The sequence below is a fragment of the Archocentrus centrarchus genome, unplaced genomic scaffold (genome assembly GCF_007364275.1).
Source record: "Archocentrus centrarchus isolate MPI-CPG fArcCen1 unplaced genomic scaffold, fArcCen1 scaffold_27_ctg1, whole genome shotgun sequence".
Classification (NCBI taxonomy): domain Eukaryota; kingdom Metazoa; phylum Chordata; class Actinopteri; order Cichliformes; family Cichlidae; genus Archocentrus; species Archocentrus centrarchus.
In genome coordinates, this window is record NW_022060257.1 from 650,446 (window position 1) to 663,029 (window position 12,584).

Sequence of the window (12,584 nt, forward strand, 5' to 3'; positions counted from 1 at the left end):
ACTTAACCACATTGGACCAACTGCCACAAACACCAGCAGATGACATGACAACACTTCACACTTGGACTTCAAACACCCTGAATTCTGTCACTCCACTCTTTCCACACTCTAGGACCTTGATTTTCAAATGAAATGAAAAATGTACTTTCATCTGAAAAGTGAACTTTGGACCACTGAGCAAAAGTCCAGGTTCCTGCTGGCTTACTTGTGGTTCCTAGGATACTTAGGAGTAGAATGGGAGGCAGAGCCTTCAACTTTCAGGCTCCTCTGTGGAACCAGCTCCCAGCTTGGAGTCTATTTTTAAGACTAGGCTTAAAATTTTCCTTTATGATCAAGCTTTTAGTTAAGGCTGGATCAGATGACCCTGAACCCTCCCTTAGTTATGCTGCTATAGACCTAGGCTGCTGGGGGGGTTTCCATAATGCACTGTTTCTTTTCATTCACCTTATTTACTTTGTTTAAACTCCACTCTGCATTTAATCATTAATTATTATTAATCTCTGGCTCTCTTCCACAGCATGTCTTTTGTCCTGTCTCTCTCCCCTCGGCCCCAACTGGTCACGGCAGATGACCCCCCCTCCCTGAGCCTGGTTCTGCTGGAGGTTTCTTCCTGTTAAAAAGGAGTTTTTCCTTCCCACTGTCGCCAAATGCTTGCTCATAGGGGGTCGTTTTTGACTGCTGGGTTTTTTCTGTATTGTTGTAGGGTCTTTACCCACAATACAAAGCCCTTTGAGGCGACTGTTATGATTTGGCACTATATAAATAAAATTGAATTGAAAGTTTTGCCCAGATAAGAAAATGGTGATATTGTTTCAGGTTCAAGAGTGGCTTGATATTAGTACTGCAACAGTTGTAGACTCGTTCCTGAAGACATCCATGAGTGGTGGGTCTTGATACACTGACACCAGCCTCAGTCCACTCCTTGTGAAGCTCTCCCAAGTTCTTGAATCAACTTTTTTTGACAATCCTGTTGAGGCTGTGATCATATCTATTGCTTGTGCACTTTTTCCTACCACACTATTTCCTTCCAGTAAACTTTCCATAAATATACTACAGTACTGCAGCCAGACTTTTAAACAAAGACATTCATGGTTTAGTTTCCTTATGGATTGTATTGATGATCTGGACAACTGTCAAGTAAGTCTTTCCCATGATTGAAGCTGCAGAGAATTAGACTGAGAGATGCATGGTATTTATTCTTGTTAAAGTCAAGATGAAATATTCTAATAATTTAAGATACTGGATTTCTCATTTTTATGTGCTGCAAACTATAATCTCTACAGTCAAAACAAAGAACCCTTGAAAGACTTTAAGAATATTTGAATGTTTGCCTTTTTTAATTAAATAAAAAAATAACTTTTTCACAATAAAAAATTTTTTTGAGATGGACCAAGGTGTGTATATTTTCAGTGATTTTTGCACAAATTTAAAAAAAATTGTTTGTACAATGCTTGGTTTATCAGGTCTTGGTACCTGAAGGCATAATATATCAGTGTCCTTTCCATGAGATAATAATGGTAATATCCATTTAGCCAGTGCTTGTCAAAAATTACTTCTTAAATAGTGGTAATTGGATGAATGTCTGAGGCAATGCAAATGAAGGCTAATTGCCACTTGCACTCCAGGCCAGTGAGAAGTCACTACTGAGTGGAACTGGAAAAAATGGCCTCCGTGTATGCTGTAAGGCTCGCCTGCAACATATAACTGCCTTCATTCCTATTCATAGTGCACAAAAATATCTTAAACAGCTCAGTTGAACTGGTTTGCTGCCAAGTGACTCTCTCTCCCTCTTATCAAACACAACAACAATATTGTGAGTCAAGCTGTTGTTTGTTACTGGGCAGTGAGATGACGGCGGCTCTGTGACTCCCACATCACAAACCAGTGTGTAGTGACCTGACCTGCTGCTAAAGGAATGTGTGAGGATGCTGAGAATGGGGAAGGAGACATCAAACTCAGGCAGATGGGATGAAACAATGGCACGATGCAGCGCGTCTGTGACAGGCTGCACCAGCTGATCAAGGCTACTGCAATTTACTAGCGATGAGAGGAGATCTTGCAAACCCCAAATGTTACCAAATAGGATAGCTTTGCTTTTAAAATTACTATAATTTGTCTCCTGACAGGATCTATATAAGCAGTTTCTTTGTCTTATTATCTCCTTTATGGAAGAAGCAACAGTCACTGTCTTTTATTTTGCCAAGTATTGTTCTTTATTAAGTGAAACACAGAACATTACTCTGTGTCTTGTCAGCTCCTGCAATTTACTATGTAGGATATGTTGTCTACATCCACTTAGCTAATTAAGACAGTCACAGCAGTGTAGATTTCAGGGCAGATCAAACACAACTGTGTTGATATGGGAAACAGGGGAAGACTAGTCTCCACCAACTCTGTTATATCATAATCCCTGTTCCTTCAGCCTGATTAAAACATTTCAACAAGAGCCTGGGCTGCCTACCGTGGTAGTGCTGTAGAGAGGCTTGGTGGAGAAATATCACAGCTTCCTCATTAGTGAGAGGGGATTTCATTTGGAATATCTCACCGAGCACTTTGAGAGATGCGGCTGTATTTACATTTAAAAGATCCAAAGTGGCCATCTGAAGCTAGCTACCTCTTTCCTTAATTGCTGGCTTCAGTTGTCCATGAATACATCCACTTTATCACTGGCTCTCATTACTGGACGGCACAGAGGAAAGCCTCTTTCTCCTCTGTCTCCCTCTCCCCCTCTTTCCATTTTCTCCGTCTTCTTCTCTAGCAGGGCAGGACTACATCAGAGTTCTCCCAGTGGCCAAAAGACACAAACAATCAAGAGGGATTAGACTGTAATCCTGTTTTTACTTTCATCTGCCACATATTCAAAGGGAGAAGCTCTGTGAAGCGTGGAATTCTTGAAGGATCTGCTCCCTGGAAAAATAAGTGGAAGCAAAGTAAACAATGCAGTACGATGGGGATTACAAGTTTTAAATGACAAGAAGACAATGAGCTTGACATCAGATTTATAGTTAGTCTTCAATGAATAAATCTTTGCTCAGCTGTGGACTAAGACAATTAAAGATACTGTTGAAACGTGAACAATGTCAGGTCACTTTAGTGTATCCCTGTTGATATCCTTATACAGTACAACGGAATTGAATTTGCAATCATAATTATCATAATTTTGTGACATATTGCAAAATGTGATGGTAATGAAGATATCTTCACCAGTTATTATTACTTTATTTTATTTTTTTAAAGAAATAATTATAGAAAGTAAAGTAAGGGAAACGTCTTTCACAAATTTACAAAGTGGAGTGTGTCCATGTGTGATTTTGTGGCAAAAAAAAAAAAAAAAGAAAAGTTGCCGACAAACTAAAAAGAACACAAGATGTATTGTGACTTTGTGGCAAATCATAAGTTTATCAACGAGTGGCTGAAATGGGACAGACTGTATCATATATACTTATTTACATTTAAGTATGAGTCACGGTGTCTTTTACTCTCTCTCTTCAGAGTGGCTGGCAGGTGCTCTGGTTCTGACTTTGTGGTTCACAGGTTAGCTAACACACTTATTCCTCATCAACTCATCACCTCGATGCGTTTAAGCCAGCCCTGATCTTTATTATATGCCAGATTATTGCCTTAATGTGGCTCGATAATTTGACTTGGTTTTATCTGCTCGGTTCTGTCTGTGGTTCTGGTCCTGTTTTTTGTCCTTCTCCTAGTCATGAATTGTGCTTTTGCGTTGGGTCTTTGCGGGGCCTACGTGCGTAAATGGAAATCTCCTCTGAACTCTACATGGTAACCTGACATGCAACTCTAGAGATATGTAACTACATGTTTAGTTGACGCAGCCCGCAATGATTGTGATTACTACATACAGTTCAGAGGGGATTTCTGGTTACAAATGTAGGCCCCACAAAAACCCTACGCAGAAGCATAGTTCAGGCCTTACTCCCTCAGTTTGTATTTGGTTGGATCCTGCAGCAGACCTGGGCACAGGGGCTCATGGGCTATATCCAACCTAATGCTTGTCCCTAATTAGACCTTGTGAGGTCAGTGGGAGCCCTGCAACTTTGTGACTTTATTTTGATGCAGAACTAGGAAGTTTTGGTGGACTTTGCCATGCTAATATCCCCTGAGGGGAAAAAAGCATTTGGAATGCACTCCTCTCGAGACAAATTGTAACAAGATGGATTGATGACATAAATTAAAATTATGACTGTTACGTGAAGGGTAGTAGTAATTCAGTTTGGGCAGCTTATGCTTAGTAGCCACAAGCGCATGTCCCTGCTGCTGTCACTGAACTTAAGATAAGACAAAACTTTAAGATAAACTTTAATGATCCCACCTTGGGGAAATTTGCACGTTACAGCAGCTCAAGTACAGATAAGGATGAAATAAAATAAAATAGAATAAAATAGAAAACACTATATATATAAAAAATATATCAATACATATATAATATGTAATTTGCAATCTGAACTTGGGTTTGTTGAGCATTAGGTAGTTTTTAGTTGTTTCTTAACTACATTTTTTTGGACTATAGCAAGCTGGCTAGCATTTGTTACTTCTTACATAAAAATACCTGCTAGAATTTTTTTTCTTCTAAATTTACTCTCTTAAGCTGAACGTGGAGGAGCTCATTACCTGAAAGAAATGTCACATCTTTGTACCAATACTAATGTCTTTAAAGTTGTCAGATGATCTTGTCTGTGGTTAGTGCAGTTTTGAGACTGGTGCAGGGACTTTCATCCACCATCTTCACAACGGAGGCTCATTAAGGTGGCAGAAGGTATTGGTTACAGTCTGGCAAGTACAGTGGTCTCACCTTCCTTAATACCTTCTGGGGAAACACCACTCTTATTCATCAAAATTAAGGAGAAGATGTCACTCTGGCTGCTCTGTTTGGTCAATACCAGATCTCAAGAGCTATCCTATATCCTTATTCTGTTTCTGCATTTACTGATTGCTACTGCCCTTACTGTCTGACCTTTGTAGGGAAGCTGAAAGCTGCCTGTTTGCTGAGACATGGAGTGAGTCTGCTCACCTTTCCCATGAGCCCCTTTACATTTTATACTCCATAGTGTAAAACAATGGACAAGCTGCAGTGGCATGCTGTTGACCTGGCTGTGCTGATGGGGATGCAAGCTTCCTCTTCTAAAAATTGGAGATTTTCAACCATGCTATGTACTGTTCTCCTGCTCTGCAGGGATATCCACCTTAACCCTTGGATAGGAAACTATAAGGTAGCTTGGGATAACAGCTTCCAAACTACATGGGAATTTTGTAGCTTCTCTACACCTAGCATTTGGCCTAATATAGAACTTATCCACCCCTTCTGTGGAGAAGGACTTAGTATTACCAAGACACAAGGTAGCATTGAAATCTTGTTCATATACTGGATAATGCAAAATGCAGATTGCAATCTGCCAATTCTGTAACTTTGTCAACAAAAAGTAAAAAAAAATCTCTTTTAACAAGAAGAAACATCTGGAAGAACCAGGAGGGGCAGTCTTCTGCCACGACTGGTTGGGGCTGAGGAGAGAGAGACAGGACAAATCTGGTCTTAACTGCTTCATCCCCATCAGTCAGCTTCTTGTATTTCTCAATTCAAACTGTAATTCTTGAACACGACAATCTGCTCTCCACAAAATAAGCCCATGGGATTACCTCTGACTTCAGTAAATAAATAATTAGAAGTCCATGTCTTCTTGAAACTTGTACATTATGCATTATGTTTTTAATGTCAGCTGACATCTTATTGTCATCTAATTGTCAGCAATGGAAATACCCCGTTAAAAAGTTATTTTGGTGAAACCCAACTAGTTCAGTAAAGTATTTAAGTATTATTTGAGGTATGATACTTGTTGTCTTTGCTTTTGTATTCCAGAGAATAGAATTTGATTTAAAAACAATGATAAACATTTGGTTTTAGTTAGTTTAGCAGTAGCTTCAATTGGCTGCAGAAATGTGGTTGAACTGTTAGTGTAATTCTTGTGGGCCTCTCTGAGTAATCCAAACTGATGTGTATCACTGCTCTACTCCCAGAGGGGAGATTTGGACTGCCATATCAGTTCAGGAATGACCTCGTTTCCTTCAGCCCCCCTCCTCCCATGCATCACACAAACATATTGCAGCCTGGATAATTCACACCTGACCTGTGTCACTCAACACAGGCAACACATGCATAAACACTGGCCTGAACCAATACTCCAATGGCCTTCAGAGAGGTGTTTGCAATGTCAACTCCTGATGTTGAAGAAGTTCTGGTGTGAACTTTTTTCAGATAACTGGAGATGTAAAAATGTAAAATAATCAGCTTACAAAGTATTACCATCATCCACAAATGAAGAATCTGAAAAATCTGCCACAAACTGTGAGGCAGCCTAATAGATATATTTAATTAATCCTAAACTGTACAGAATGTGGACCTTAATCAACACTATTAATGTAACCAGAAACACAAAAGTGAAGGAAAAGTTTTCTAAATGTTCTAAGGTGCCTCTGAGATCACAACTGTTAAATATTTGCAGATATTACATCTCTATCATTTATCACATTATTTAGAGTGTGATGCAAGCTGTGTTGTCTAGCTGTCAACACTTTGCTTCCCAAAGCGCTAGGATTACACAGAAGCGGATGGCTGTCAGATTTAGTGGAAACCTGAATATGGGTGGCTGGGGGAGACTTTTACATATGTTAAGTGAATATTGTATTTCAGACTTAAACCTTAGAATTCAATTTAGCAGAGTAGGGCTTTCTGGTATTTCTAAATAGATAGAAAATATGGCTGAATTAGTAGGTTGTTTGTTTTTTAAAGCTGTTTAACTGATTGGTTATTTAGCTTTTTAGCTAACCAAATGTCAGCATTTAACTCTTAAGAGAGGTGTGGCATTCAAAGATTCCTGCATTCCTGAGAAATAGAACTTCCAGGGAGGGGAAGCTTTTCAAAACCTTATGCTGGGGAAAAGTCATACTTTCTCATCCTTTTCTTTTTTAGCAGATTTAACTTTTGATTTTCATGTGCCCATTGCTATTTGCATCTAGGTTCATTTAACCATCTGTCACAAACACCTAAAGACTCTCTGCAAACTCCTAACAACCCCCGGTCACTACGAAAAAATGTATATTCCCTAATTGATTGATTGATTGATTGGCAAGTCACTGTGTCCAGGTGAAACTGGTCACAGAGAGGGAGCTGCTCCTCTCTGTGACCACTTCCTAATGATTGGTTTGGTCAGTAATAGATTGCTGTGATTAGGTAGATTTCTGTGGTGGGTGGGGGTAGACAGGACAAAAGACAGACTGTGGAAGAGAGCCAGAGGTTAATATTAACTAATGATTAAATGCAGAGTGGTGTGTAAACACATAGAAAGTGAAAAGAGGTGAGTAAAGAAAAAACATTCAGACCATCATGGGAAGCCCCCCCAGCAGCCTAGGCCTATTGCAATGTAACTAAGGGAGGACTCAGAGTCATTTGATCCATCCCTAACTACAAGCTTGATCAAAAAGGAAAGCTTTAAGCCTAATCTTAAAAGCAGAGAGGGTGTCTGTCTCCCAAATACAAACTGGGAGCTGGTTCCACAGAAGAGGGGCCTGAAGCTGAAGACTCTCTCTTCCATTCTATTTTTAAAAACCCTAGGAACCACAAGTAAGCCAGCAGTCTGAGAGTAAAGCATCTTATTGGGTTATATGGTACTAGGAGGTCTTTAAGATAAGATGGGCCTGATTATTCAAGACCTTGTATGTGAGGAGAAGGATTTCAATTCTGCATTATGGAGCCAATGAAGAGAAGCCAATATGGGATAAATATGATCTCTCTTTCTAGGCCCTGTCAGTCCTCGAGCTGCAGCATTTTTAGACAACCTCATAATAGCTAGAATAATCCAGCCTAGAAGTAACAAATGGACAAACTAGTTTTTCAGAGTTGAAAACTCTGAAAGCTGTTTCTAATTTTAGAGGCATTGCACAAATGCAAGAAAGCAGTCCTACATATTTGTTTAATATGTGCATTGAAGGACATATCCTGGCCAGAAATTATGCCGAGGTTCCTCAGTGTTATTGAAGGCCAGAGTAGTGCCATCCAGAGTAAGTATCTGGTTAGACACCATGTTTGAAAGATTTTAAGGCTGTGTAAATCAGTTCAGTTTTATCTGAAAATAAGAAGCAGAACATTAGAGGTTATCCAGGTCTTTATGTCTTTAAGACATTCCTACAATTAAACTAATTTGTGTATGTCATCTGGCTTCATGGATCGATAAAGCTGGGTATCATCTGCATAGCACTGAAAATGCATGCTATGCCTTCTAATAATACTGCATAGGGGAAGCATGTATAGTGTAAATATAACTAGTATTAGCACTGAACCCTGTGGAACTCAAAAATTGTCCTTAGTGTGTGAAGAAGACTCCCATTTTACATGAACAAAGTGGAGTCTATTAGATATGATTCAAACCACTGTAACACAGTACCTTTAATACTTATGGCATGCTCTAATCTCTGTAATAAAATATTATGGTCAACAGTACTGAATGCTGCACTGAGGTCTAGCAGGTCAAGCACACATATAGGTCCACTGTAAGAGGCCATAAAAGATCATTTGCAAGCTTCACTGTTTCTGTACTGTGAAGAATTCTGAAACTTGACTGAAACTCTTGAAATAAACCATTCCTCTACAGATGATCAGTTTTTCTGTTTCTGTTTTTCTGTTTTTCAGTTACTATTTCAAGATTTTTTTGGGGAAAAGGAAGGCTGGAGATTGGCCTCTAATTAGCTAAGACAGCTGGGTCAAGTAATGGCTTTTTAGCTAATAGTTTAATTACTTCCACCTTAAAGGCCTGTGCTAAGTAACTCATTGATCATATTAAAGGTTGGAGCATTAATTAATGGTAGTAATTCTTTGAACAGTCTTGTAGGAATGGAGTCTAATACACATGGTGATGGTTGTGAGATGGTTATGAAAAAGTTTTTTCTAATAGCTAAAATTTTATTTATGAAGAAATTGATAAAGTCATTACTAGTTAGGGTTCATTTACATTTTGAAAGAAGCCAATTGAGTCAAATAATAGATTAAATACAGTGTCCAAGCTATCATTTTCAGCATTCACATGGATGTTAGAATCACCCACGATAATTATTTTATCCCAACTGAGCACTAAATCTGATTAAAAAAAAAAAAAAAATTTCCAGTTAGGATGTACAAGAGTCAGGCTTTCAAATGAATTAAAACTTTGTCTGGGTCTTTGGTTGATTAATAAGTTGAAGTGGAAGATTACTGCTACTCTGCCTCCTTGGCCTGTGCATTGAGGATTCTGACAGTTAGTATGACTCAAGGGTGTTGATTCATTTAAACTAACATACACTCCTGATCAAAATCTTAAGACCAGTTAAAACATTGCAAAAATTTGCATTTTGCACTGTTGGATCTTAAGAAGGTTCTAAATAGAGCTTCACAATGCTAAAAGAAGAAATGGGCGCAAAAGACAAAAACTTTTGAGCAGGGAATTTTTTGAAAACTGCATTTACACTCAAACATGATTTTTTCAGCTGATCAAAAGTTTAAGACCACAGCCTTTAAAAGCCAAAAGCTGTGCAAAATTTGGATCCCATGTCATTTTCTGTCAAGTCTTTACACTGTCAAGACCTCCTGATGGCAAAAGCAAAAAAGCTCACTGACTGAACGTGGTAGGATTGTTGAGCTGCATAAGCAGGGCCTCTCACAACGTGCCATCACTGCTGAGGTTGGACGCAGTAAGACAGTCATTTTGCATTTTTTAAATGATCCTGAGGGTTATAGAACAGAAAAGTCAAGTGGTAGACCCAAAAAAATTTCAGCAGGGCTCAGCAGCAGGATCTGATTGCCTGTCCGTCAAGACACGGGATGATCCTCTACCCAAATTAAGTCTATTACTGGTGCTGACTGCAGCCCAATAACCATCAGACGGTATCTGCGAGGGAAGGACTTCAGAAACAAAAAACGTCTTCAAAGGCCACATCTTCTTCAACGCCACAAAATTGCCCATTTGGCATCATGATTTGGGGTGCCTTTGCCTTCACTGGAACAATGGAGCTTCAGGTTGTGCAGGGGTGTCAATCAAACAGCAGCTTGCTATGTGGAGATGTTGCAGCGGGCATCCCTCATGACTGAGGGCCCTCGACTGTGTGGTAATGACTGGGTTTTTAAACAGGACAATGCTGCAGTTTACAATGCCCGCCTGACAAAGGACTTCTTCCAGGACAATAACATCACTCTTTTGGACCATCCTGCATGTTCCACTGATCTTAATCTGATTGAGAACATTTGCAGATGGATGGCAAGGGAAGTTTACAAAAATGGACATTAGTTCCAGACAGTGGACGCCCTTTGTGAAGCCATCTTCAACACTTGGAGCAACGTTTCAACTAGCCTCCTGGAAACATTGGCATCAAGTACAGTATGCCTAAACGATTGTTTGAAGTGATCAACAAGAATGGTGGAGCTACTCATTAATGAGTCCTTTTTTTGACACTTTGATTTCTGTTTTGAGGGGGTTTTCGGGTTTTTTTGAGCTATGGTCTTTAGCTTTTGATCAGCTGAAAAAATCATGTTTGAGTGTAAATGCAGTTTTCAAAAAATTCTCTGCTCAAAAGTTTTTGTGTCTTGCACCGATTTCTTCATTTAGCATTGTGAAGCTCTACTTAGAACCTTCTTAAGATCTAATAGTGCAAAATGCAAATTCTTGCAATTTTTTAACTAGTCTTAAGATTTTGATCAGGCGTGTATTCATCTTCCTGTAACCAGGTTTCTATAAGGCAGAATAAATGAATGTGTTGATCAAGTATTAAATCATTTACTAACAGGGACTTAGAAGAGAGAGACCTAATGTTTTATGATTCACATTTAACTGATTTACTCTTTGGTGCAGTTGAAGATTCTAAATTCTTCTTTCTTTGTGAATTTTTATGCTTAATTTTTTTCCTGATTTTTGGTTTGTTTATGAAGTTCTGGGAGCAGACACAAAAGCTGCAGAGAGGTGTATAAGAGTGCAATTCTGCTTTGTGGTCCCAACCTTGGATAGGTTGTGTTTAATACATTTGGCCAGATTTCTAAAAATGAGAGCTGCTCCATCCAAAGTGGGATGGATGCTGTCTCTCCTAGCAATGCCAGCTTTTCCTAGAAAGTTTCCCAATTAACTGTGAAGCCTACATCATCTTTTTTGGACACCACTCAGCCAGACACCAATTTAAGATAAGGAGGGACACAGAGAAAAATACGCCTTTTTAAATGTGTTTGCTGCAACAATAAGACACTTTTAATTTGAAGGCAAGTGTTGTCCATTTCTGGTTTACATATCAGTTTCTCTACTGCTTGGCAAGTAGTTTGCAAGTGTTTGAAGACAAGTCTGTATGGAAATTACTGGCAACCGCATCAGCCTGCTAGCAAACAAGGAGGTTTTTCGTACAGCACTGAAGACCTCTTTATGATCAATTTCTTGCGAGTGAGGATAATTACTGAGGAGTCACTGAATGAAAGGGAGGTTAGCAATTGATTTTACAGCAATTCTCAGGAACTTCTAGCAACAAACCAATTGGGGAATACATTTTTTTCCCCTTGTGACCCGTGGTTGCCAGATTGCCACTGACTGGTCTCTAGGTCTGTCTAACTGGGGTCTTAGATCATGCTGGGGTCTTAGATCATAGGTTTTTTTTTTTTTTTTTTTGGCTTGCTGTTTTTTTTTAAACTATTTCAAATGTGTATTGTATAAAGTCATAAACTATGGAACATTGGATTACTTTTACAATATGTTTTAATAACCATTGCTGAGCAGTATTTCAACTGTTTCGTACTATGTTTGGTACTTTGTACTACTTACAGTAGTGCAATACTGACTGATTCCAGTGTCATGTAGCTGACTGGATATGTGGACATATATTTTACATTAATTTGTGACATCTGTTTTATCAAATTACTATTCATTCTTATCCTGTGGGGTAAGAAATATAAACCATCCACATATACAGTATGATGAACTTTTCATCTCTTTGCCATATTAAACCAATTCTATCTAGACTGTTTTCTCCACTGCATTTTAAATTAAGTTATCTGTAAACGGTTATCTTTTTTTTCTTTCCTTTTCTTTATGTTCAGTTCATCTTCTTTTTACTTTCAGTTCACCTTTCCTTTCCACCTGGGATCTATCTTGGATCCAACTATCATCTAGATCCCCTTTGAAAAGCAGAAATGGAAGTGAGGCTTTAAAACTTTATGGTGAGAGCCTTGGTACCACATGCCATTTCAGTAGCAGCTCTGCTAGCAGGCCTGCCGATTTATAGCTCATGACACACATATATTTAATTTGTAACCAAACACTTCCTCTTCACCTTAGTTTCCTCAGAACTCTGGGACATGTCTTGTTTTCTTAGGTCAGGGGTTAAACAAAGGAAACATAGGGCTGGCTCGCTGAAGAGCCAGAGCCAGGGGGGTGTGAGGGTCACCTCCACTTCTGAGGCCAGGCTGGAGCAGACGGTGGGACACGTCAAGGTTAAAGGTTTCCCTGTGATATCTGGGGGGAGGGCTACAGCACTGCAAAAAACTTAAAGAGAGAGGTGAGGGCTAGAATCAG